This window comes from Artibeus jamaicensis, unplaced genomic scaffold (genome assembly GCF_021234435.1).
Source record: "Artibeus jamaicensis isolate MK-2021 breed Jamaican fruit bat unplaced genomic scaffold, CSHL_Jam_final contig_851, whole genome shotgun sequence".
In the NCBI taxonomy this organism is placed as follows: domain Eukaryota; kingdom Metazoa; phylum Chordata; class Mammalia; order Chiroptera; family Phyllostomidae; genus Artibeus; species Artibeus jamaicensis.
In genome coordinates, this window is record NW_026521986.1 from 20,653,417 (window position 1) to 20,680,306 (window position 26,890).

Consider the following 26,890-nt stretch of genomic DNA (forward strand, 5'->3'; position numbering starts at 1 on the left):
AGACAAATTTAAAAGTGGAGAGAACATAAAGCTATGTCTGAAGGGTTTTATTTTCTGAATTATTGTGATTTCATGGAGGATAAGCCATTTGAAATCAAATTGAAAGTTATAAAACCAGATGAGGACAGATGTGGTTACCAGCACAAGAGGTGAGCTGATATAGCTGGTGGATGTTTGCAGTGTGCGTGGCTGTGTTTGTGTGTGTATGCCTGAACATTTTGTGCATTCCTACTTAGTTCAGCCAGATGAAGTTTTCTGTGTTTTCCTAGTGTTTCTTAGACAAAATCATGCATAAGCAAAGGTGAAATTTATGTTATGCTGAAATTGTTCCCTAATATATCAAACACCTTAGAATAAATTCACATTTTCAAAACAAATATTAGACTACAGCTGACTGTGCAAGCTGTTATGAATACAAATACAAATCCCCTTCTTTCTTATGCAAAAATAACTTATTGTACTAAACACTGTTTTCTGCTTCTTGTTTCTTTGTTGGAAATGACCAGCATTAAAAAACTAATATTTCAATGATAAAATGTCTGTATTAGATTTAATTTTGTACAATATAGACACTATTATTGAACATTGACCTATAAATTAGGCATTTATGAGCCTCCCTTAACACAGTAAGTACCTGCGTGGCTTTTTAAATGGAAAGAGCTTCATGGCTTACTTTATACCTATGTCTTTCAAACTTTGTGGGCATAAAAAGCTTGGGATGCTTATTAAAAGTGGACTTTACCAAGTATTTCTTCAAAACTGCCAAGCAGAATCAGATGAGTTTTAGGTAAAGTCCTGAACTTACGTATTTAACAGAGGCAAGGCAATTTTATGCCAAGTAAATTTTAGGTACCTTGTTTCAGACTCACTGAATCAGAGTAGCTGCAGCTGGGGTTCTGGTGTCTACATATTTAAAACCGCAACTGATAATTATCATGGACATTCACGTACCATTTCTCTTTTTTATGAGAGAAGTGACTTTTTATAATTAAATTGATTGGCTAATAAAATTATACAGGTATTGTTACCGAACAAGAGGAGGTGGTTCGAGGGAGGGGCAATACAATATTTGGCCCACCTAGGGATGCCCAAAACCGCTGTACAACAGGGGCCCCTCCCAAAAACCAAAATACTAAAATCTACTGGGCCCTTCTGTCCGCCGCCAATTGGAAACACATCTCTTAATGCCAGAGATTTGTGAAAAGGAAACAAAATGTTTATTTAATGCTATTCAGGCCTAATGCCACCACTAAAATATCAAAGTCCTTTAGGTTATACACCTACACCCACACAGCGCTCCCTTCCCTCTTGTCCCAACTCCGGGTACCGTAAATCAGGAAAAGAGCACACGTCTGTGTTGCAGGCCGCTGGCACCATCAGCTGTGTCACTGTGCAGGATCTCGAGTTAATCCAAAGTACTGTGGTACCCTCTCATGGTCCACTGGCAAGAGTCCTTTGTACCCAGTTCCAATCAAAGTCTCTGTTGCTTTTCAGGCCCCGCAGCCAAAGGGGGCACCCCAAAGCCGCGTGGGCCTCTACTACCAAAGCTGCAGGAGTCCGCACTCCACCAAAAGCATGTGGCTGTCTTCTTCACCTGGCTGCAGGGATCTCCATTCTGGCAAAGCTGCGTGGTTCTTCCCTTTCACCTGGGAAAGAGGGGGCCCACACCCTGCCAAAACCACGTGGCTCCCTCTTTCACCCCACCAACAGGGGGTCCTCACTCTGCTGAAACCGCATGGCTCTCTCCCAATGGCTGCCGTGCCTGGCTCTTAAATCCCAGCACCCATCTTCCTCTGTACCCCTATTTCCGACTCCTCCCAAGATCAGTTACACCTGCCAGTATTCTGTATTAATACAAGTTTACTGGGCTGCCATCGTTAGTCTGGGCAGTAATCATCCCATGTCCTCGAGCCAATCTTCTCCAAGCCCCTACGCAGGCGCTGTAACTTGGGGGGACCTGCCCCCCAGTTACATCTTGGGGGGAAGTGACTTCATCCCCCTAGCTCCAAGCCTGGCCACAGCCATTTAACATATCCAAGTGACCGCCACCAGAGGCTATAGATATGTTAAAAGACAATGCCATGGATTAGCTGCAAGGCTGTGGCTGTACAAAACTGTCCCTTCCCCCCAACTCACACCTGTGGGGGTGGGGTGAGGACATCTTATATGTCTCTCCATTATTCCCATACACTTTGAATTCTGGACACCATTCCAAATCTTTTTTTTGGGGGGCCCCCTTTGGCTGCACCCTGTATCAGTATCAGGTACACGGTTCTACAATACACTGTCTGTATATCGTATTGTATGCTCACCACCCCAAATCAAATCTCCTTTCATTATCATTTATTCCCCCTTTACCTCCTTCGACCTCCCCCAACTCTCCTTCCATCTAGGAATCACCCTACTGCCGTCTGTATCCATGTCTTCCTTTTTTGTTTTTTTTTTTGTTGCTTAATCTCATCAGGCTTTTTGCTCAGCCTCCAACTGCCTCCCTTCTGACAGCTGTCAGTCTGTTCTCTATCTACTAGAATTTAGTTCAGGAACATTCTTACTGCCACAAAGCACATAACTACGATTCGTCTGGCAACTGTTTTGCCTAGATGGCCATTTAGCTGAATTTTGCTCAGCTTCAACAATCTTCCAGTGGGAGCTAAGATTATATAGAGCAAATGTAGACATATATTTGAAAACTGTAAAGCACACATGATTCTCCTCAAAGTTACTTTTAAAAATCAAAGTTGGAAAGTGAGAGTGAAGCACAGCATCTCTGCAGGGTAATCTGAATTGCGTGCGTATCTCCTCTGCTACATCTGGCAGCTTATTTTTCACTTCCCCAGATTGTTTGTCTGTCTCTGTGATTTCTGTTCCATTCATTGTTGGCTGGAGTCTGGCTACATGGCTTGCTGATACTGAAATCATACCAGCTGTTCATATTTCCGTGTCACCCTTTTTACAGGCTTATCTGTCTTTCTATTTTATTTTATATTCCTCTCTCTTTCACACATATTGGATTTTTGTGTGTGTTATTTTTTTAAGCCAGCCACCTATAAAGAATGTGAACTTCATCTTCTCTGACCAAGCAGAGGCTAGACCAGATGTGACCTGCAATTTGCTGAATGGGAAACAAATACAAGGAAAACAGCCATCTGCCATCTGTTGATGCAGAAAGCAGCAGGGCATGCCTGGCATTTCAGCAGGGCTCCCCCGCTGGGACTCTGAAAGAGAAAAAGCATTTGTTTTATTTTTCCCCTTTCCTGACCTGACAGCCCCTTTGAGCAAGGTGGGGAGGAAAAGAGGACATGGTGCCAGGAAGCAATGAAAGCTTATAGATGTTGCAGCTCAATAAATAAGCTCTAGTTTGCATTACAAGTTCTACCCTTGCCATGGTTGCCTCTCCCAGGTGGTACCAGGCATCTAATTTCTATCATCATCAGGAACGCAGCAGAATGGCAAATTCCCTTCTTCCAGATTCCTAATCAGTTTTTCTGTTTTTTTTTTTCCTCTGAATGCCACATAGAAGGCTCTTGGGGGGGTTAAAGGTAATGAGGCAGGTGTTAGCAACAGATACAAACAAAAGGCAAAGATTTCTTCTGGATGCAGGGTCCTGGTCTCACATGGTCAAAGAACATCTGGTTCACATTTTCTGAAAGGGATGAATGTAATAGAACAGGTTTCCCCGGTGACACAGACATGTGGACCTGGACCTCTCTCTCCTGCCTGGTTGTGCGAACCATCATTCTACACAGACACACAGCACTAAGGCAGCAATTTCCTTGGATGCACACTCCGAGTCAAGGTCTCTCTTGGTTACTGAGATGAGCCATGATAAACAAAATACACTTCCTAGTCTCAAGAGGCTCATTATGTAAAAAAAAATCAAAACCAAAAAAAACAAGTGCATTTTTAAAAATGCACCTCAAATAAATAAACTTAATTTTGGAGTTGCCTTTATTTGCCAATGGAAGTAATGGTGGATTAAAAAGTGTTTTATTCTAAGGAGGGTGCCTGGGTCTTCCTGACAACTCTAGTCCTTTATTTCCTAAACGTAACCTTATAGTATATCAGATATTTCCTGTTTTGTATACATAATTAACACTTTAATCAATACTAATAAAGGTAAAATTGCTATTAAGATGGTGTTTACAACTTAAATTAGTAACGACCTTTATTTTAAAATGTGGACACTGTTCCTAGTGAACAACCCCACACATCAGAATTATAGAACCTATGAATTCACTTCATATGACCATATTATCACAATAGAGGATACGATTTTATGGTAAATAACAAGTAAAATAATTCTTTTTTAAACAACACATAACTCTCAAACAAAAACCTACTAAGTGACAGCCAGTATAAAATACATTCAGGATGTAAAAATGGAAGTGGCCTTTGTCCCCTAAAATCCTTTTTGTCCCACTTCTAGGAGAAGAGATGACCACTAATAAACACTGCTATGTATAAATGATATTAGTGATACCTGTAAATGCAGTAACAGCACACATTCTACACAGGGAATCACAACATTCCTCAAAGAATAAAAAGGTCATAATTGGAGGTAATGTCATAGATATGACTTAGCATTTGTTTTATTACATTTGTGAAGAAGTAAACCTTGTGGGAAAAAATGTTGCAAAATGATTCTTCATAAATATCCTACAATTATGAACTACAATTCTAAAATAAGGTCTTATAAAATCTATATTCCTTAAATAATGAACTAATGTGTATGGCTAAAGAAGATGACAATTTTGAAAATTCACTATACTTTGATGAGATAGACACCCCAAAAACTCAGTGCCAGCTTGTCTATGGTATTCTTGCCAATGTGACAAATGTCTGCTGAGTTCTGTAAGTGATGACATCACTTGCATTCTCAACTGAAATTTGTAATCTTACTTATAGAAGAATGAAATTTCAGTGAGTTTATATAATGTGTAAAATGATTTTCACTAGCCCAACCTCCCCATCACTACAAAATGACAGCACACCCACTGCCTGTTCACAAATGCAAATGAACTCCTGCATCTGCATTGTTGGAGACCAGCTCCCCTCGAAAAGTCGCCAACTGTCTCCAAGACTCCCAAATTCATGTTTCATGTGTGTTCACAAACAGCCCATCATTTGCATTCCTTACACACTGTTTCTGTATTTGCTTCTCTTTCCTGCAAAGTCACATGCTCTGCTCTTCAATGTAAAGCAGAAAGCTCTTTATGGTCACTGCCCATCAGAAACGTCATTTTCAAAACAATGCTGAGGATGTGATTGCCAGATAAATAGTGGGATCTGGAGAGAATTGGGAAGAAGGGCCTCTCTTCTAAGTGTGATATATTGATTGTGTGTTCTGTAACTCTTTGGTTCTGCTCTATTAAATGTTTAACAAAGTTTATAACATGTGAAAAACTCCTGCTTCTTTTTCTTCTTTCCATGGGATTCAAAATTGGACAGAAACTGAATGAAGGAAAAATTCATTCATTCATTTGGATAATATTTATTGAGACTCTACTATAAACCAGGCACTGTTCTTGTTAAGGCTATGGGTGGGCAGTGAGATACAGGGGCAAACGCAGGAGTCTAAAATCCCTGTCTTCATGAAATTTGCATTAGTATAGGAGACAGTTAACATACCCAAAACAGTAATAAGATGTAGAATATATTAGAAGAGGAAACTTCCTCTGGTTACAGCACCTGTGTGAGGGAGAAAAGAAGGAAGGTTGGGGACCACGAGGCTTTGGGGCTCCCTTTTGCCATGTGACTTAGGAAGCAGGAGAGACCTTGCTGGGAAGGAAAGGGGTGAAGGATTCTTGCTGGTGGGCCTTGAGAAGGTGCCACACGGCTTTGGATTAACTGGAGATCACAGCGGTGACACAGTGGATGGTGCTGGAACCCAGGGGCTGCCTGAGCCATGGACTTCTATTTCTTTTCCTGAGATACGGTACCCCAGACTGGGCAGAGGGAGAGGGAAGGACTGTGTGTTAATGGGTATTCTAAAGGACTTGAGGATTTTAATGAAGACATTAAGCCATTACTCTTAAGTCTGTATAACTTTTTGAATAAATAATTTCCTTCTTTTTCATAAAAAAAAGATGTAGAGTACATTAGACTGAAGTGAGTATGAGTTGCTATGAAGTCAAATCAAGAGATATTCTAGGGACTGCCTGGGGTCCACTTTTATGTAGAGGATAAAAGAAGAATAACACTTGCTCTTTATGAGCATAGGGACCAGGAGAGCACGAGGAAGCCAGTGAAGTGGATGTCTAGGGGAAGAACACCGTAGGCAGAGAGAACAGTGGGGTGCAATGGCTTTGAGGCTAAAAAATGCTTGTCATGTTCAAAGAAGAGAGAGGAATAAAGGTAGTAGTAGGATATAAGTCAGAAAGGAACAGAGGTTAGGCCCTGGAAGGCTTTACATGCTATTGTAAGGACTAGGTTTTTTTTTTTCTCTCAGTGGAATAAAGAACAAATGGAAGGCATTGAGTGGAGAGGTAACAAACTCTGACTTAGTCTTAATAGGATCATTCTAGCTGCAATATTGAACCTAGACAAAGATATGCAAGGGGAAAAGCACAGACATCAATTTGGAAGCTATAGAAAGAAATTGAGTAGAAGATCATAGTTCATGTTAATAGGACAATAATCTTAGAAAAGGCGAAAGATAATAGGACTTGGGGTATGTTTTAAATAAAGATCACACAATATATGTTAATTGATTGGATGTGGAGTAGAGAAGAAAAGAATGAAGAAGGGAAGGAAAAAAAGAAGGACGGAAGATGGATTTCAGTTTTAGACCTGAACAACTAGAAGAAGGGAGTTGCCAAAAATTGAGATAGTAAAGAGTGTAGAAAGAATAGGTTTAAAGGAGATGAGCAGATTTGAATTTTGAACTTGGAAAGGTCAAAATGATCACTAGACAAGTAAATGGAGATAACCTTCAAGTGGGAGTTTGGTATAGAAGTCTGAACTTAAGGGGAGAATAGTCATGGCTATATATTTCTTAGTTATCAGTATGTGGATGGTATTTTCAAAAGAGGTTAGATGAGATTGACAGAGGAGTTGATGATGATAGAAAAGCATGGATGCATGAGGACAGAGCCCTGGGGTATAGCAATGGCAAAAGTTGAGGAAGTTGAGCAAAAAGCTAGTAAAAAATTTTCTTTCTAAAAATGTTGTCATAAAGGGATGAAGAAAATTGAGCAAAATCTGGAGAGAAGTTTAAGTCTAATATATTTTTAACAAGATAAATACATATGATTTTATACTGATGAGCAAATTCAGTTAAAAAGGATCAAAGTGATGAAACAGGTAAAAAACTATGATGCAATATTTCTGAGTGTGTAAGAGGGGGTGGAACCTAGTGCACAAGTAGCAGGGCCTATTTTTACTAGGACCCCAAGGTGTGTCTTTTATAGAAAGCAAGGAGAAGACAGAGTCCATGAATATGGATGTGCACAGTTGGCTAGATGAGTGATGGACACTTACACATGAAAAACAAAGATTGTTTTCTATTTGTTCAGTGAAATAAGAAGCAACACAATCAACTAAGGAATGAATACAGGGAAGGTCTTGGAATAGTTTGAGTTTGATGTGAGGGAGGAATTATGAAATATTTATTTAGAAGACTTAGCTGCATCTTCCATCATTTATTCACTTGCCACTTATGTAGAAACAGTATTTAAAAATTGGGCAAAATCCAGGTTTTAAGCAAAAAAAAGGAGAACAGAGCAAGGAATTTAAAGATTTCAGACAAAAACACATTGAGTATAATTGACTGATGAATTTATGCTGAATAAAAGAGTGATAATGGAACCATGGAGAGTAGGTTAAATAAATTGAAGTGTTATATGTGTCAGTTGCTGCAAAAATCATCGGACATAAAAAAAGTTAATGAAATAAGGTAATGAAATGAGTTAACATAGATGGAAATTTTTGTTGTTGGAGAGTGGAGTTTTTGAAATTGAGTTTAAGGTGGGCTAAACTTATGAGTAGGGACAAGTGTGACCAGAATATCATCATGTAATTGAGTAGTATTGATGGGATAAGAGACAAGAAAATCACTAAAGTGAGAGGCCAGTTTGCTGGAAGTTTCATCAACATAGATGTTTAAATCACTATGTGGAAGAACTGTTATAATTTAAAGAGACACTGAGCCAGAAGGTAAAATATTTAAAATGGGAGCAGATAAGTGTCCTGAGGCCTGGTGGATGACTTCTAACAACAGGAATGGTTTGTGTTTTAGCCTGGTGCCATGGCATTCAAAAATTGGTATTCTCGTGAAGAAGAAAATTAATGATTGTGAGAAGTAAGAATGGTTGCTAGTTTTTCTTAAGACAAAGTAGCAGGAGTAAACTCAGAAGAAAAGTCTCTTTTATATAGAGAAGATGTACCTTAGAATCTCAATTTTCCACTAGGGTGATAAAGAAAACTTTCTGATGAATTTCTTAGGTCACAGAAGATGTTGCTGATGACTGAAAATGCCTATCAGAGAACACAGAAGAGGGAGTTCCAGAGTTAGGAAATGATGAAAAATGGAATGTACAGAATTATAAGGGCCAGTGGTTGACATCATTATCTGAGTAACCTGGGTGTTTTTATGGTGACGAGTATATCCATAAAGAAAATAAATTATTTCCCTGATGATTCTAAAGCAGAGGAAAGCAGTGACTTTGAAGTTGTTTTACAGAGGTTATCTTGATAGGGACAAACAGAATTCAGTGGGTTCACCGAATTCAGCTGATGGATGCACGGCATCTGCAGAGGGCCAGTGTTTCTCAGACAGTGCAGACCTGCTCTTATTTTCTGCCCAGGTAGGTTCATTGGCCAGCACAAAAGGGCCCATGCTTCAGTCTAGAGAGTTTCTTCTTCATCCTTTTTATTTGCCCCACCATAACTGCCAGTATGATTCCCATTCAAATAACAAACCGGCTTTCGTGGAAACAGGTAGCATTCACAGTAGAAGAAATACAACAGAACAAACTCGGTGCTATAGATTTATTTTCAGAACTGCTGATTTGATGATGTCTTTCTCAGGAAAACAAATATTGTTTGTTTTCTTCTGCAAGTTTTCTTCTGCAAGTCATGATTTGGATAGCAGAATTCAGATTTTTTTTTCCTGTGGAAAAGCCAATAATTCTTAACTAGAACTTTTATCAAAAACCTAAGATTACACATCTTCCACTTAGAGATATGTGCTCTTATTTACAAAATTTTCTAAAACAATGTTTGAGAAAAGACTAAATTATCAAGAAATATTATCAAACAAAAACAAATGTATGACACCATCCGGGGGAATGAAAGCACCATAATGAATATCAATCACCACCCCACTGGAAATGGGTCAAATCATTATCTTGTAAAACAGCATGTATGTTACTCATGCTGTCCTTTGATACATACTCAGTTTCTAAATCGCTGACTGGGACCCACCTCTAGGGTCATTCACACACCACCCCTTAATATAACAAATTGCATGTATTGTTTTGTTTTAGCAACAGAAGCTCTTCCCAAAGATACAGTGTGTTACACTAATATTTTTCTTCCTAATACTACTGAATTTTGTAGAAAATTTTATTTTAAATCTTATCTACACTCGACTCCCTTCATCTGTCCTTGTCTCTCCTTTTTTTTCTGCAGCATGGCTTCACCAGGATGCAGATTACAGTAGAGACTCATGGACAAAAAATGCTTTTTTTAAAATTTTTGGTTTTTTGCTGGTGGTGTTCTTTATCCAGATTTAAAACAGTTCAAGGAGTTCATCATCACCAAGCTGTTACTATATGAAATGTTAAAGGGACTTATCTAAGAAAAACAAGATAAAAATATGAACAGTGAAAGGACAGCAAACTCCCAGTTATTAACAACCACACCTAAAACAAAAGCAAACTAAGAGGCCAGCTAGATCAGGAGTGAACCACAGAAATGAAGATCACATGGAGGGTTAGCAACAGGGGAGTGGGAGGAGGAGAAGGGGGGAGAAGGTACAGAAAATAATTAGCATAGAAGGTAGGTAGAAAATAGACAGGGGGAGGGCAATAATAGTATGGGAATTATAGATTCTAAAGAACTTGTGACACATGGACATAAACGAAAGGGGGGAGTGATGGGGGAGGGGTGTGCAGGGTGGAGGGGAATGAAGGGGGAAATAGAACAACTGTAATGGCATAATCAATAAAATATATTTTAAAAAAAGAAATGGTGACATGAAACTGGGGTGCCCTATAATGAGCTCTGGCTTGTGTGGCTCAGAGGATTGAGTGCCGACCTGCAAACCAAAAGGAGGTCGGTTGGATTCCTAGTCAGAGCACATGCCTGGGTTGTGGTCCAGGGCCCCAGTAGGAGGAACGTGAGAGGTAACCCCACATTGATGTTTCTTTCTCCCTCTCTTTCTTCCTCTCTAAAAATAAATAAATAAGATCTTTTAAAAATAGGGTACCCTGTAACAAGAAGGAGTTCTTGACTCACATCAGATCTGACTCAGACTGTACAGGGTGTGTGGACACCCATAATTGGGAAAGGTAACAGGATGATGTATTTTCCTGACATACATGAAGATGTCAAGTGGCAGAATGTGGAAAGAGAAGTTAACCCAATTCCTTTACTATGAATTGGGTGCTATCTCAGAAACTGAGTTAAGTACCCCTTCAAATGAGATGTCTGTGCAGTCTCGAAATATTGGTGAAGTCAGAAATTTCTCACTGGCTATGGTTTGGAGGCTGGGATGGTACTGGAGTTGGAGTTACCCCAACATACTTTGTTATTTCATTAGGAGTTTACTGAAAAATAAATCTTCTTGATTCTGCCCTATTTCTACACTGAAAAGAAATGATCAGTCATCAGTGAGTACGCTGCCAAAAAGTTTTGTAAAGTCAGGAGCCACTCCAAGTGGGAATTAATGGGGAGCAAAAATGATATTTTCGTCTTCTCGGCATTTATAATGTATGGCAATCTGTCTTTAGGTGGGCCTGCAAATAAATTAAGCATGAATGATGTATATGGTGTAAAATATGACCTTAACAAGTTGTCTTGTATCTGCCTAGATGTTTCCATCTGATTTGTGCATGGAATGCTCAGATGAAGAAGGAAGACTATGATTTCAAAAGAAACAGCCATTATGGGTCACTATCTTCCTGGGCCTGAGAAGTTTCACTCAAGTTGCCTGGGAGGGAGAAACTCATAAAATACTTTATCTGAAGTAAGTGCAGAAATACTCATAAACTCAAAGGTTAATCACTGCGCCAGAGGAACAGTTGAAGGAGAGAGGGCAGTTTTATGCTTCTTTACTGTGCTGCCCTTATTAATCATGTTGCGCATGGCTTTAAAATTTGCACCTGCACTTTCTGTAAAAAGCCAAATGGATGGACAGACAGACTCTGGATGTTAAGTTGGATTGATGATCATACCACTCATCTTTCCTTCTCCTTGACAACACTTGCAAGAGATATAATCAAGGTCAGGGTGTGCATTTAGTTTTATCTGTAAAATCTCTTTTACTTTCATGCCATGCTTCTTTTTTCTAGTATTTTTATTTCACTTAAAAATTCAACTTTCAGACTTCCACCAAGATGGAGGCCTGGGTGGAAGCACTGTGCCTTCTTGCACAACCAAGTTTAAAAAGAACAAAGTTTTGGCAACAAAAACACAGCCAAACCACAGAAAATTGAACTACACAGAAGTCTAACAACAACGAACCACTCAGCTAGACCTGTAAGAGGGGCAGAGCCAGCAGCAGAGTGGGATTGGGCAGGAAAGATCCACCGGACCGACTTGGGCACATGACCCAGGTACTCCAGCAGCCGTGGGCAGATCCCAGGTGTGGAGTAGTGGGCCGACCCACTGAGGGCGCAAGGCAGTGGACTCACTGAGGGCTGACCATGGTCACACATTTGTGCACAGATAAACCAGTGAAGGAGCAAGGGGTGAGACAGATTGTGCAGCCCCCAGTGGCAGGAGGCAGCAGAGGGGACCTTTATTATCCCTCTCTTACCCCACCTCCACATACAGCGTCACAAACCAGCGACCTGGGCGGCCCCGCTTGGTGAACATATAAGGCTCCGCTCCTCATACCTAACAGGCACAAACAGATCAAAACATGGCTCAAGAACTACTCAGAGCCCCAGAGCCAATAAATCTAAATGATGAAGAAATAGCCAAACTTTCAGATGCACAGTTCAAAATACTTGTGATCAGGATGCTCACAGAACTGGTTGATTTTAGCCACAAATTAGAGGAACATATGAAGGCTAAACTAATTGAAATGAATGGAAATGCACAGAAAACCAATAGTAATGGAAAGGAAACTGGGACTCAAATCAAATGAGTGGACCAGAAACAGGAAAAAAATGACCAAACAGAAAAGGACGAAGAAACAAGAATTCAAAAAAATGAGGAGAGGCTAAGGAACCTTCAGGACATCTTTAAACACTCCAACATCTGAATTATAGGGGTACCAGAAGAGGAAGAGAAACAGCCATGAGTGGGAAACTTATTTGAACAAATAATAAAGGAGAACTTCCCCAATCTGGCAAAGGAAATAGACTTCCAGAAAATCCAGGAAGCTCAGAGAGTCCCAAAGAACTTGGACCCAAGAAGAAACACACCAAGGCACATCATAATTACATTAGCCAAGATTAAAATGAAGGAGAGAATTCTAGAAGCAGCAAGAGATAGTCACCTACAAAGGAGTTCCCATCAGACTATCAGCGGATTTCATAAAAGAGACCTTACAAACAAGAAAGGGCTGGAAAGAAGTATTCCAAGTCATGAAATCCAAAGACCTACATCCAAGATTGCTCTAACCAGCAAAGCTTTCATTTAGAATGGAAGGACAGATAAAGTGCTTCTCAGATAAGATCAAATTCAAGGAGTTCATCATCACCAAGCCCTTATTATATGAAATGTTAAAGGGACTTATCTAAGAAAAAGAAGATAAAAAAGATGAACAGTGAGAGGACAGCAAACTCACAGTTATTAACAACCACACCTAAAACAAAAGTAAACTAAGAGGACAGCTAGATCAGGAGCAGAACCATAGAAATGAAGATCACATGGAGGGTTAGCAACAGGGGAGTGGGAGAAGGAGAAGGGGGGAGAAGGTACAGAAAATAAGTAGCATAGATGGTAAGTAGAAAATAGATAGGGGGAGGGCAGGAAGAGTAGCGGAAATATAGAATCTAAAGAACTTGAGACACATGGTCATAAACTAAAGGGGGAATGGTGGGGGAGGGGGTGTGCAGGGTGGAGGGGAATGAAGGGGGGAAATAGAACAACTGTAATGGCATAGTCGATAAAATATATTTTAAAAACTCAACTTTCTTATTTATATTGGGTTTTAGGTATTTACTTCATTTAGTTTTCAGGGCAAGTGGTGTTGTTTCAAGATGACACTTGCTGGCTCAATCCCCTGAGTAATGATCTCTTCAGATTTCAGCAAATTATGCTAATAATGTGTTGTTGATAAATCAACAAAAGGATTTTATTTCTGCCTGTGGATTCTTGCAGGACATCTTTGGACAAGTTGTAGCACAAATAATCTGTGCAAGTATTCATAGACAAACTACATAGTAAGTTCTTTATATATTGTGTAACATTGATGTGATAGAATCTATACACAATTAGAAAAACCTTACTCTACACTGTTATGTTATCAAGACCAGGGATTCACAGACTTCCTTTAAAAGGTAAAATAATAATACTCTCGACTTTACAGGCCGTATGGTTTCTACCATTAGAGCGTGGAAGCACAGGTAAATGTGTATGGTCATATCTCAACAACTTTATTTAAGAAACACATGGAAGTTAGAATTTAGCCATCGGTTTAGGTTATTTATAAGAATAAAATAAAGTTGCTATTTAGAAACTGTGCTTTTTACTTAGTTTGCTACACAACATGCATTTGGAATCTTTCTATTCTTTTTTTCCTTTTCCATTCCCTTTTAAGGGCTATAAATTTAGGTGACCAGGAAATAAGTTACACATATCCAGCTGAAATGACATAGTATGATAAATTGTGTCGGGACCTGTGATTAACTAAAGCATGGGTGGTCAGGTTCTTGAACAACATTTCAGGGAGATTTGGCCAAACAGCCAGCAGTTTGCTACTTCCATTACTAATGACATGTAAAATTTATTGTTCCTTTCTTTACCTTTTTCGAATGTAAACTTTGTTTTGCATTTTCTTAGGATACAGTGTCTGATTTAATGATGATTCCACATTTTTCAATGACATAGCATTTTCCTACATGAAGTGTTTTATGTCTCTAAATTATAGTCGGATAATTCTTGTCATCCTGCATTTTGTTATTTATATTATCAGCATTTGAGTTCGTTAATCAAAAGATTTGGATATATTTTATGCACAATCTTTACTGAGGATAAACATGCTATTTCAAGTTCTAGAAAATAAAGACAGATTTTAATTATGTTTTATATTTCCTAATCCAAACTCAATATCTAGACTTGTACTCTCCGAATAAAGTTAGTCAATAGATGTGTACAGCAAGGAATATTGAAGGTGGATTGTAGCTCAAGGCATGCAATGATACTGTTTTATAATCCATTAGGACCATTTTATTAGTTTAGGATTGTTAAAAGCCTTTCACAAAAATGTACTCCCATTCGATGACTTTGAAAAAGTATCTAACTTTGTTATGGCCTACAATCTTACACATAAAACAGATTGTGCTAATAAGTTCATCATAACTTCTGCTATATTACCTACGGATAATGCTGTTGAAGCTCCATTAGCTTTTCAGTTCCACAGTCTTTGCCACATGTAACTATTTTGCCTAGTACTCTTTCTTCTTTCTGAAAAAAAAATGTTTCCTGTTCTTTTTACAGCATTTTAGAATCTTCTTGTTCTTTTAATTCTATCCTTAAGTGATGTACTTAGAAAGGACACCGATTGGCACTGTAGAAAAAACATGCTAGTCATTCATTCACTCAATTCACAAATATTAACTGAATGCTACTGTGGATCACATACTCTGCAAAACTTTAGGGATGTGATGGTACATGAGGGATACTGAGTCTCTACATTCACAGGACTTATATTCTATATTATGAAGTTACCTGGAGTTATTCTCTATTGTGCGCATCTACTCTCCACTCTCTGGCTCTACTTTGCATACACAGTTTAAATTTAGCACTTATTGCAATATGCAGGGTTTTTTGCAGTAATTTACTTTTTGCAACCATGTAATACTGTGAACTCCAGGAACTATGTAAGAGGAACTTTAGTTCTCTTTAGTTTTGTCCATTCATCATGGAATCTTTGGTATCTATCACTGTGCTTGGCACACAGCAAGCATTTTTTTTTACTAAAGAACGTAATGAAAGAATGCAAAAAATTCTATTTTAATATGCTTTGATTTGACTCAAATTTCCAATGGAACTTTTCTCAGGTGTCATGTACTTAGGTTGTTAAATGTAAATGCAGAGCAAATGTTCCAAACACATTTTTAATAGGGTATGTGGCAAACATTTATAAAATTAGTGTGGTTTACCATTTTGCAAAATTTATACAAATGAATCTGCAGCCACTAAAAGAACAAAAAATGTCAACAAGTATAATTTTATTATTTTGTTCTGGCTTTCATCAAGTCAGTGGGGAATTCTTATTTGGAAGTAGTTCAAATTCAATTTGAATATAAACACATTGAGGTATCAGATTTAACTGAGTATTGCATGGAGACATTTTTAAGTTTCGTTTCTAAACTCGTATCAGTTATTCTAAAACCTTGATGAACACATTATTTGCTCTACTTCTATGGATACTATTTTTCACAAAAATAAGAAAATAAAATGTGTAAAAAGACCCTAAAAAATGTTTTCAAAATTTAATTCAGAAGCTAATTTCACCAGAAGCATGTTTGTATAGTATATTTACCATTATTTAAACATATTTTGTTTTTTAACCTTTAAACATTTTCTTCCATAGCATATAGATAATTAAGCAGTAGCATATATTGTTCTAGGAACAAAATAATAACTTTTAAGGTTTAATAAAGGAATTTAGCATCATTTTCAGATGAAGCATGGTCCAATTATTTTTATTTTGCTGATATCAGAAGGTCTGCAAAGCATAGATTTTATTTATAGTAGTGACCTGCAGTAAAGCTTGACTTATAGCACCTAATAAATAACTTCATTTATATTTTATACCACCATGTTGAATAGCTCCAGTATTTTCTCCTAGGAAAAATGAGAACAACCTTAGATGTATTGCCAAATTTTTAAACATATCAATAATATGACATACTCCTATATCAAATGTAAGATCCGTAATCAAAGCTGTCAGTAATGTTTTAAGGGACTGCTCATCACCTTCTCAATGACTGAAATGGTTCAAATTGTTCATATTGGTGGCCACTTTTTCAGAAACTAAAATTAGTTTCATAAAATCGAAACAAAGAAAGTTCTCTACCCCATAACTTGCCCCCATGATCTCTCAAGTTATGTACAACTTTGATTTTGTGATTGCAGGAAGATATAAAAATATTCAAAAAGTCCAGAATATTAAGACATGTGATTAGAAAAGAGAGTAACACTTCCAAAATCTGGGACAATACTCATTCTGAGGTGAAGGCCAAGTTAGGAGCATTCATGAGACACTAAGACAATAAAGATGAAATGTTTTGGGGAAGTCGTTCTCACTTGAATCCTTTCACTGGATCTCTATGTATATGTTAGAATAGAGATCAAGGGAAAGTCAGAAAATGGAAAAAAATTGTCTCACTGGAAAATCTAGCTAGTACTGATGGACAAAGACCACAGGCTTAGAAGCCCTGTTTTGTAAGACTATAAGGAAAATATAAGGAAGAGGTTTGTAATCTCTTCAAAGATCACGAAAATTCTGGGAAATCAGTGACAACCCATTTTCTATCAAGGACTATGGTGATGATGAAAATATGGCATATTCCTGGCAGGAAACCTTACTTTTATCGAAGTATGCAATGTGCCTTTTAGGTTGGAGAAATGTATCACTGTTATCTAGAAACAGAACCAATATAAAAGGAAATTGTTATGAGGAATTAAATCACATAATCATGGAAACTGAAAAGTCCTACAGTCTGCTGTTTGCAAGCTGGAGACCCCAGAAAGTCTTATTCTAAAGGAAAGCCCATGATGGAAATTCCAGTCCAAGGGCCAGAGAAGATAAGATGAGGATCTCAGCTCAAGCAATGAGGCAGAAAATAGGGGCAGAGTCTTTCTTCTGCCTTTGCTTCTATTCAAGCCCACAGTGGATCCCAAATTGGGGTGGAAAATCTACATTACCTAATCTGCCAATTCAGATGCTGGTTCCAGCTGTACACCCCCTCATGCATGCACACTCAGGAGCAATGTTTGATGTGGGGAGTCCACGGCCAGTCAAGTTGACACACACAATTGACGATCACAGAGAATGACTTTGGTACCAAGATAGCAGCAACATCAGAGCAATGGCATCTCTCTCTCTCTCATTGGGTCACTTCTGTGTTTTGTTTTTGCCCCGAGCGGCCCAGCCTTTGAGGAAACACGGCTAGCTTTTCATCTTTGAAAAGGGCCCACTTATGGGGCCCACGGTGCCCAGTTTACAAAACCCCTTTTTTTCAAACCTTGAATTATGACCACTCATTTATCTGCTATGCCTATAAGTCCACTTGGTGTACATGACTTTGTGATTCATGAATTTTATAATTTGTTGTGAGAGTGACATTTAATTTCTCACTAAATATGTATTATTTTCCCTCTATATCTAAGAATTTTGTGTTTTCTACTTTCATGCTTGTAATTTGGCATAAAAATAATTTCTGACTTTTTTTGATAACTATCATAAATGTTCCTTACTGCGACATGCAGTTTTTTTTTATAGTTCAGCATTTGTCATCAAAGATACATTTTAATACCAATATGTTAAAATTATGTTAATATCATTTGATACCATGGTCAGACTGTTAAATCATTGATGCATCTTAAAATGTTTCAGATCATAGGATATATATGACAATACTTTTCTGACTTGATATTAAGGTTACTTTTTTTCTGGGCTTTTGATCTACTTAGAGATACCAAATCTTACTTTTATATTTTGGTTTATCCTGGTTTTATTTATATTTTGTTTGGTTTTTAAACTCAAACCAACTATCAGAAGCACATAACACAACCAGAAGCTCACAATTGACATTCTGTGTTAATTTGAATTTTAATTTTCTTTCTTATTTCTTCCCATAGGAAATAAATATAATTAATACTTTCTCTGAGTACATTTTATGGGCAGAAACAGGCCTGAGTGCCCATCCTTGTAAAATTTAACTCTGAATGTGTTTTGTTAATAATAGTAAGCAAATTATTAAGATCCGAGAATTCATGGTTGTGATTTGCAATTGTTTTTATTTGACATCAACTCTGAATTTTCAAAGAAAACTGCTGGGTATTGACAGTTGCTAGATGTGGTGTCAAATAGTAGCAATCATTCTCCAGGGGCTAAGGCCAGATAATTGCTATTGGACTAACTGCTGTGATAATCTGTCTCGATCTTGGTATTGAACATAAGCCAAATGTCTCCATTAAGGGGGCTTTCAATGACATATTTCTATAATCTTAGTGAGTAAAGACGAGAGCATTAGAAATTCCTTAGGGTCTTTCAGGCTAACTATTGTGAGTGTATACTAGGTTGCTTCAATTTTGCTTACAGGAAAGTTTTAGCTGAAGAATAGAGTATCAGCATGAAGAATCGGCAGAGCTATACAATGGGATGATTTATCCAAATGAAACTGTACAATGAATTCAGTCTCCAGCTGATCATAAAAATTAAAAGTAAGGCATATTGTCCTGGTTTAGATATTCCTGTTCTGTTCTAAAATTTCCCATGAAATTGTTTTTTTTTTAAATGAGAATGCCAGAGAAATGGAAAATATATTAGCAAAGTCCTGATAAAATAGAATGTATCATGTTGGCCATTAGATTAAGATAAATGTGTTTTTATTTATTAGTCAAGTAAGATAAAGCAGTGAAAGGAAAATTATTAAGCAAAACCCATATATGATTATAATTCTCTATAGTCATCAGCTTTCTGTCTTGTTTTTTTTTTTTTTTTTTTTGCCTACGACAGTTTACTTTTAACAGGATGGCTTGGGGAAAAGACTCATGAATATTAGGCTCACCTCATTGCTTTCCCTTTGCTCAAGGATTTTGCCCATTCAACTTACCTTAATTACTCACTGATGCTCTTAGTGTTATTGGTGGTGGGGAGGGGTGATGGTGGCTGTGGTAGTGACTTGCATACCTTCTGAAATGGTTCTCATGACGGGATAGATCCGATACAGGTTATGCCCTGATGGCCAGAAATGAAAGTCCCTCATGACTGACTTTTTGTGAGCCCGCATCCCAATTGGAAGGAGTAGCCTCAGGGCCATGTTATCTTAGCCTATTAGGTGTGGGCACTCAGTATTTTGCTATAGGGTTAGAGCATGCTCTTCAGTCCTCAGATTTTTTAAAGTGAGAAACTGTCAAGGGGATATCAAATGAAGAGATTCTTTTTTTTTTGAATGAATGAATGTGTGAATGTAAGAGAAATAGCCTGCTCTTTAATCAGGCATGCAAGGGGTTTGAGTGTGAGTGAAAAAACTGAACTTGATGTGAAAGTGCCTGTGATTTTGATATAAGCCACTCATTTAACAATTTAAAGAAAAGCTTACACAACTGAAAAAATCAACTATATCTTGAATAATTGTCAAATTAAGATTATACACAATAATTATTTTATTATTTTGGCAGGAGCAGAAAAAATTTAAAAAATTCCTGAGTATTTTAATTAACTGAAAGTGAACAATATCATTGCATTGATATCTCAATGAGAGCTGAAGAAATATTTGAGTCAAGTACTCACAATTTAAGCTGATACTGAATTTTCTGATACTTACCTCTAGTCATTTAATGATAATGTAGATGAAATCAGGGTAAGACTTAATACCTCAATTTTCCCTGTTGGAGATCAACATTTTTTTTCATTTGAAATGTTTTCATCTTTATTGAGACATAAGGGATAGATAACTGTGTGATGTTAAGTTGTACAATGTAACTGGTTTGGTACATGGATAAGCATGTACCATGACACCTAAAGGCTAGTTAACTCATCTATCACCTTACACAGTTACAATACTCCTGGGTGTGGGGAAAACTTTCAAGATTTATCTTCTTAGCAGTTGTAATCATTAACTTTTAATTTCACATGTGACTTTGAAACAGGAAAAAAATCAAAACATATATTTGTTGGGATCTTCTTGATAATTAAGTCTCCTGCTTAAAGACAAAATGTTAACTCTCCCTGTAAGGACATGTTAAAGGACCTTGTTTTGTTTTATCCACTATGAAGAAAAAAGTATTTTGAAAAACAAGCTACCACTATTATAATTGTACTTATAAATATGTTATTGGACATGAAATTGATTCATACTACTTTTTAAATGAATTTCTAGATGAAGTCTCATTAGTAACCTATGAAATTAAAATGACTTATCAGCGTGACAGCATAAAGGGTCCTTTAGTGCTTCATGAAATCACAACATCTCTTCTAACCCAAACTCTTGTCTGTGTTTCTTGTTATCCTGTATGAGGAAAAGCCATACCGATATTAAAATTGGAATCTTTTTCTTTGTACCCCTCAGCAATGATACTTTGAGGAACATATCAAAGTTTTTCTCTGTTTAAAGGTTTGTGAGTTAAGAATGGGGCTGGCTTTATTAATTACTCATTAGTAAGCCTACGGTAGAGTGTCGGTAAAATGCAAGTATATCATGAAGTAAAAAGAGTTGAACTATGTATACAAATATCAAATTGTTATGCTGTATGCCTGAAACTAATATAATGTCATATGTTATTTATATTTCACAAAAGGTAGAGCTTGTTTTTTTAGGCTGTGCTTTCAGTCTCGTAATATACATATGCATGGGTTATGAATATAAGTTGTATAGTTGCAGTAATCCCACCTAAAACTAAAATTCTTATATTTTTATTTATAACAGGCATTATACAATATTAAAATAAAGAGTATAATCTGTGCTTTTAAAAGTTTTAATGCTTTTATTGAGAATGACATGAAATAACCACTAAAAACACAATGCCAAGTTGAGAGAGAGCGAGACTGATTACAGGAGAAGTAAGAAAGCATTATATCCTGGCACGTTTAATAAGAAAGTAATGACTGCTTTTTGCACAAAGGCCATTTCCTGTTTGCATTGGGCCTCACAAATGATATATTCACCCCTGGATTAGAGAGTTTATACAATCAGTCTTACTGTGTATTATCTCTCCATGAACATTATCTGTGTGTTTCTTGTCTTCCATGTCTCTCTGTCATTGCAGATGAAATTATGCCTGCAAGAATGAATTGCAACCCTGGGGACTTCTTTGGTTGACTTCCATGATACTCTGTGAAGCTGTGGACTTGTAAGTTAATTTCTCAATAAAATAAATATCACTGGACAAAATCTGTTTGAAGTTTGTTGATTAAGCATTACCTTGACTTGAAGAAATGAATAGTGTTTTAACGTATGATAGGACTCATCTGTCCATGAGTGAAGTTGGTATTTCATCTCTTCCTACTTTTCCTTTCAGGGAGAATGCCTAGAGATTAGCTTTAAGAGTGAAGGGTAGGTCACAGGGAATCTGTTCAGATATTAGTTCATTCTTTTTCTTATTAGTTGTGGCTTTACTTATAGGCTTTGATCCTCATTTTCCAATTTTTAAATGATGACAGTAATACTGCCTGATAGGGTTGCTCATGAGTTGAGTGATACCATGTATGCCAAGTGCCTCCCTTAGAGAAGGTCATCATTATGTATAGTTACTGTCAGTGTGTTAGATCTTGTATAGACACTCTGCTCCTCCAACAGACCCGAACACTGTCACCTTTATTCCAATATTCTCTCAGCATGTTTTTCCCATCCAGACTTACGTCCTAACTCTTATCTACTGACTTTTTAAAAAATCTGATATGAATTATAACCTCGCTTCCCAGAGAAAGTACACATGAATGCTTTTACCAGACTGGAGAGCTTAATGGCAGAAAAGGCTAATTGGGTAGATTTGTAATGTTCGAAGAAAGGTTCTTTGGGTTTCTTTCAAATTAGTTCAGAAACATCACAAACTTTATCAGTAAGTCAGCCATTTGTGGAAACTAAATGAACAAAAGAAAAAATCTTAAATGTTCTTTCTTTTTTTTAAATAACACTTCACATCTCTAAAATTGTATTGCATTGCTATCTCAACTGTTCAGAATATAGTTAAGCATCAAAAATTAGGGAGACAAGTAACTGAAATTCAAAGATAGAAATTATGAATGAAAATCATTTCTCATATACCACAGTTAAATGCATTTTAAGAAAAACTCCTGGTATATGCAGAGCATCTAAAAATATTGGGTTAAAAAGAATTATATAATTATTTGAAAATGAAGTTTACATGACAGGAGCAAGTAAGTATAATGAAGACATGGACAAAAATTAAGAGAGGTGGAAATGAAAGGGAGGTGGGGAGCACTGGCGGGGTGGGCTGGGATGGGAGTAAAAGACGGAAAACTGTACTTGAAGAACAATGTAAAATAAATTAAAAAATAAGAAATGAAGTTTAAATGTTCATCAGCTTATAAGGTTTCATTCTAAAATGAAATTAACAATGATGTCTACTCAATAGAACTGTTATCAGAATTTAGTAGACTAATACATTCATTTAATACAGCTTCTGTTCATTATCTCAGTGATGTTTTTAATAAGGCAGAATTAATAGGATTTAGTGAATGACTATGGGGAGGAGACGAAGAAGTTCAGAAACACCTTTACCTTAGGTAATTCTCTGTCTTGGACAAGTAGATGATTGGTAGTAAGCCTTTAATAACCATAATGAGAAGAATATGTTTGAGAATAGTAATGATAAGTGTAGTTTTCTATGGTAAATTTAGATGGCGAAGTCTAGTAAACCATTGTGTATAAGCGAGGCCACCATGTTGCACAGCCTCAGGAAAACCATTCCTGTCACACCAAGCCTGAGCTACTGCAGATGCCTAAAAATTTGTTTCTTTTATTTTAGTAACATTTGATATAAAACATTATTATTTATACCCCCAATCATTCTGTGTTTGCAGCTGATTATCAGGAGATTAATGAGAGCCTAGCATGGCAAATGAAAATTGACTTCTCTAATAAGACTCTGTGCACAAAAGGCAGGGATAATGATAAAGGACATTGGTCACATAGTATTTTACTTGTGTGAATTCTAGTCCTCACATCGTGCCCTGTTAACTCCACTACCACCCTCGAACTTCTGAGATGTACTCCAAAGTTCTTGAAATTGGAAATAATTGGAATAGGATGGGAAGGGGAGGGGAGATTAAGGTACACATATAAACAGAGTGAGAAATCATCATGAGGTTTATAACACTTATCACTAATGGAACATGAAAAATGTCATTCCCTGGGTAGCAAGTTAAGTTGCTAAGATTGCTCTGGGGAGGTAGAAGCAACTGCAATTCCCTCAGCCTCCACTGGGGTCCAAATTTCTCTGGTTGAAATAATTCACTGCAAATGACTGATTGTGAAATCAAAAAGAAATAATGTATGTAGCAGTTAAATTCTTCTTCAGTGTGATAAATTGATCAATCTTAAATGTGTGTATATATATATATATATATATATATATATATATATATATGTAAGAAATTTACACAAATTGCCACACGGGTTTCAATGTTCAGTGTATTTATTTCTGCTAACTTCTAAGTTATTTTTCATATTCCCCTATTTACTTTTCAGGTCTTTAAAAAATTTTTTTCTTTATATAGTATTTTATTTGTATTGAGGGAAAAAGAAAAGTAAGTTGTGGGCATGGACACCATTGCGGTGATTGAAGTAGGGTGGGAGTGGATTTAGGTGGAAGAGAGTTTAAGGGGGATGGATGCATGGTGGTAGATGAAATAGTTCTAAGTTCTTATTTCACAAAGACATAGATCAGGAGCAGAACCATAGAAATAAAGATCACATGGAGGGTTAGCAACAGGGGAGTGGGAGAAGGAGAAGGGGGGAGAAGGTACAGAAAATAAGTAGCACAGATGGTAGATAGAAAATAGGGGGAGGACTAGAATAGTAGGGGAGATATAGAATCTAAAGAACTTGAGACATGTGGTCATAAACTAAAGGGGGGAACGGTGAGGGAGGGGGTGGGCAGGGTGGAGGGGAATGAAGGGGGGAACAAAACAACTGTAATGGCATAAGCAATAAAACATATTAAAAAAGACATCAATATATTTAAAAGGACATAAGAACTTCTGCTAGAAAAAAGAAATACATTCTATATTTTAGATTCAATCAAATATTCTGCTACAAATTTCTACTTTTTTCACCTTCTTTTCAGTCTCAAGTGAAAAACAATTCATACCCTTGGGGAAATATTTATTATTTCTTGGTATCTAATAGAACTTTATTTTACATTCCACTAATTCCTAACTAATTTCTGGTTCAGATGTATGCTAACTTGTGCCTATTTCTTGCCAGTCAAATAAACTTTTCACATTGACTTTGAAAGCTCAGATGGATCCGAATCAAGAAATATTATAGATCGACAACGAGGAAACATGTCTATTTGGAATGGCTGAATCTGATTCAGATTTATTGTAAACTGCTTTATCTTGCCAGAGACAGCACAGGGCCATGATTCTGTTTTACTGTTATTGTTGTGGTTTCTTTTGTTTGTTTGTTTTCTGGTCACCTTTAGAGGTTCCAGCAGCAAAAAGCCAAGACAAAAGAAGCTGCCGCTGCTATGAACATCCTTTCCTGTTTTCTCTGTCTGCCTGCTGTGTGCTTTTAGCATGTCGCCCATGGTCCCGACAGAAAAGGGGGCAGATTGACTTGACATAATACAAATAATAGGAAAGTATCTGACTACAAAGGCTACATTTATTGTTCTAATAAAATAGTTGAAGTTTTCTGTAGTATTATGTCAAATGCATTTTTTTAAAAAACAAATTTCTAACAATTATGAAGAAACTTGTATTTGAAATGGATACATTATGAAAACAAATGTAGGTTTTCAATTAAAGCTGAAAGAGTGATTATTTTGGAGGATAAATAAACTACTTTTATTGCCTTACTGACAGGGTGGGGCAAAAGCATTATAGGTTTACAGGGTTTTTGTAAGGAAAATAATACAATAATCAATAAACAAGAATACAAGAATAAATTCTGTGTTTTGCATACTCACAATTCTAAACCTACTTTACCTCACTCTATATTTTAGTTGCATCTCTCTATCTATCCCTTGTTCAAACCACCTTTTAAACAAAATTGAAACTGAAATTGAAACAGAAATTTTGTTTACATGTAAACACAATTTTTAAAAAATTATCTTATTGTTGTGCAATTATAGTTGTTTGCATTTCCACCCCCACCACTCCCCCCAATCCCAGCCAAACCCACCTCCCTCCCTTGCTTCCACCCTCCTCCTTGGTTTTGTCCATGTGAAAACCCTTCCCCACATTGCTCCTTCCCCCCTCCCCTCTGGGTATTGTTCGATTGTTCTTAATTTCAATGACTCTGGTTACATACATTTTGTTTGCTTTTTTCTTTTGTCGATTACGTTCCAGTTAAAGATGAAATAATTTTTTATTAGACAAAGTTATCAAGTTCTAATATTCAACAAATATGTTCTAATGAGTACTTGTTATAGAGCATTTTGGCTTGAGTTATGGTAAATGATGCCTGATTTATAGTCAACCTTCTTTCAAAGAGGTTTGCCAATTGAGTTGATTCTGAATGACCTTGCTAGCAAATAGGCATGTTTCATCTTATTGCCTGACCAATATAGATAGATATTCAATTATTTAGTTAAAAAAAATCACCAAACAAAAAAAGTTTTAAGATGTTTAAAAAATAGATGCATATATTCCACAGATTAAATATTACCAAAATTAAGTTATGATTCAATCTAATTTTTCTATTAGTATAGGTGATACAAAAATAATTCAATTGAAGAGATATTTTGATTTACCTATGTTTTCCACAATGTCATTCATTTTCCAAAGGCAAAAGTAATGAATACAGGTTGAATTATTTTTAGTACTTCAACACATATTTATAATTGTACTTAAATATTATTTAAAGTATTACTTATATCACTTATATTATTAATTAGCATTAATACATAAGTAATAATGTATACATCATAGTAAAATATATGAAATATTTGTATATGAATATTTGATATTTTATCATCAAAACAGTATTTGACTATCATGTTTATTTTATTATTGCATTTGAAAGCAAAATGTGTTTCCCGAAATGTATGTGGCTTAACCAAAGTGACTGCTTCCTTCACATGGTCTGGTTTGGCTTTAAATATCTTATCATTTTTATGTATAAGCCAACTCCTAGCTCTTTTTTGAAACAGGAGCCCGCAGATGTATCTATAATTACATATGTAATGATTCAATTCATTAACAATGATTTACATCAATTTTAGTGGCTCTCCTGAGGAGCAGACCGATGCACGGAGGAAGTGGAGCTCCGTTCAGCTCAGCAACCACAAAGATGGTGCTTTCTTTAATTCTTTTCCTCTGCTTACAGTGTAGAATCCAAGGCCCTACTTGGAGAAGCCAACAGTGCAGCAGAGGAGGCACGCACAGGCTTTAAGAGCTTTGCTATAGACATGCAAGGGATATTATTAGAGCACAGATGGAGACCACCTATAACTGAGGCCTAGGTGAGGGAATTGCAGGAAACAAACTAGGAGTAAAACTGCATAAGCTACATAAAAACAGGAGTGGGTGAACATTATTGATAGAAGAAACACCATAGCTAAGAACTCTAAGAGTTCATGACATGTAAAAGCACACCAAGTTGTACCATCAGTACCATCATCATGGTACTGA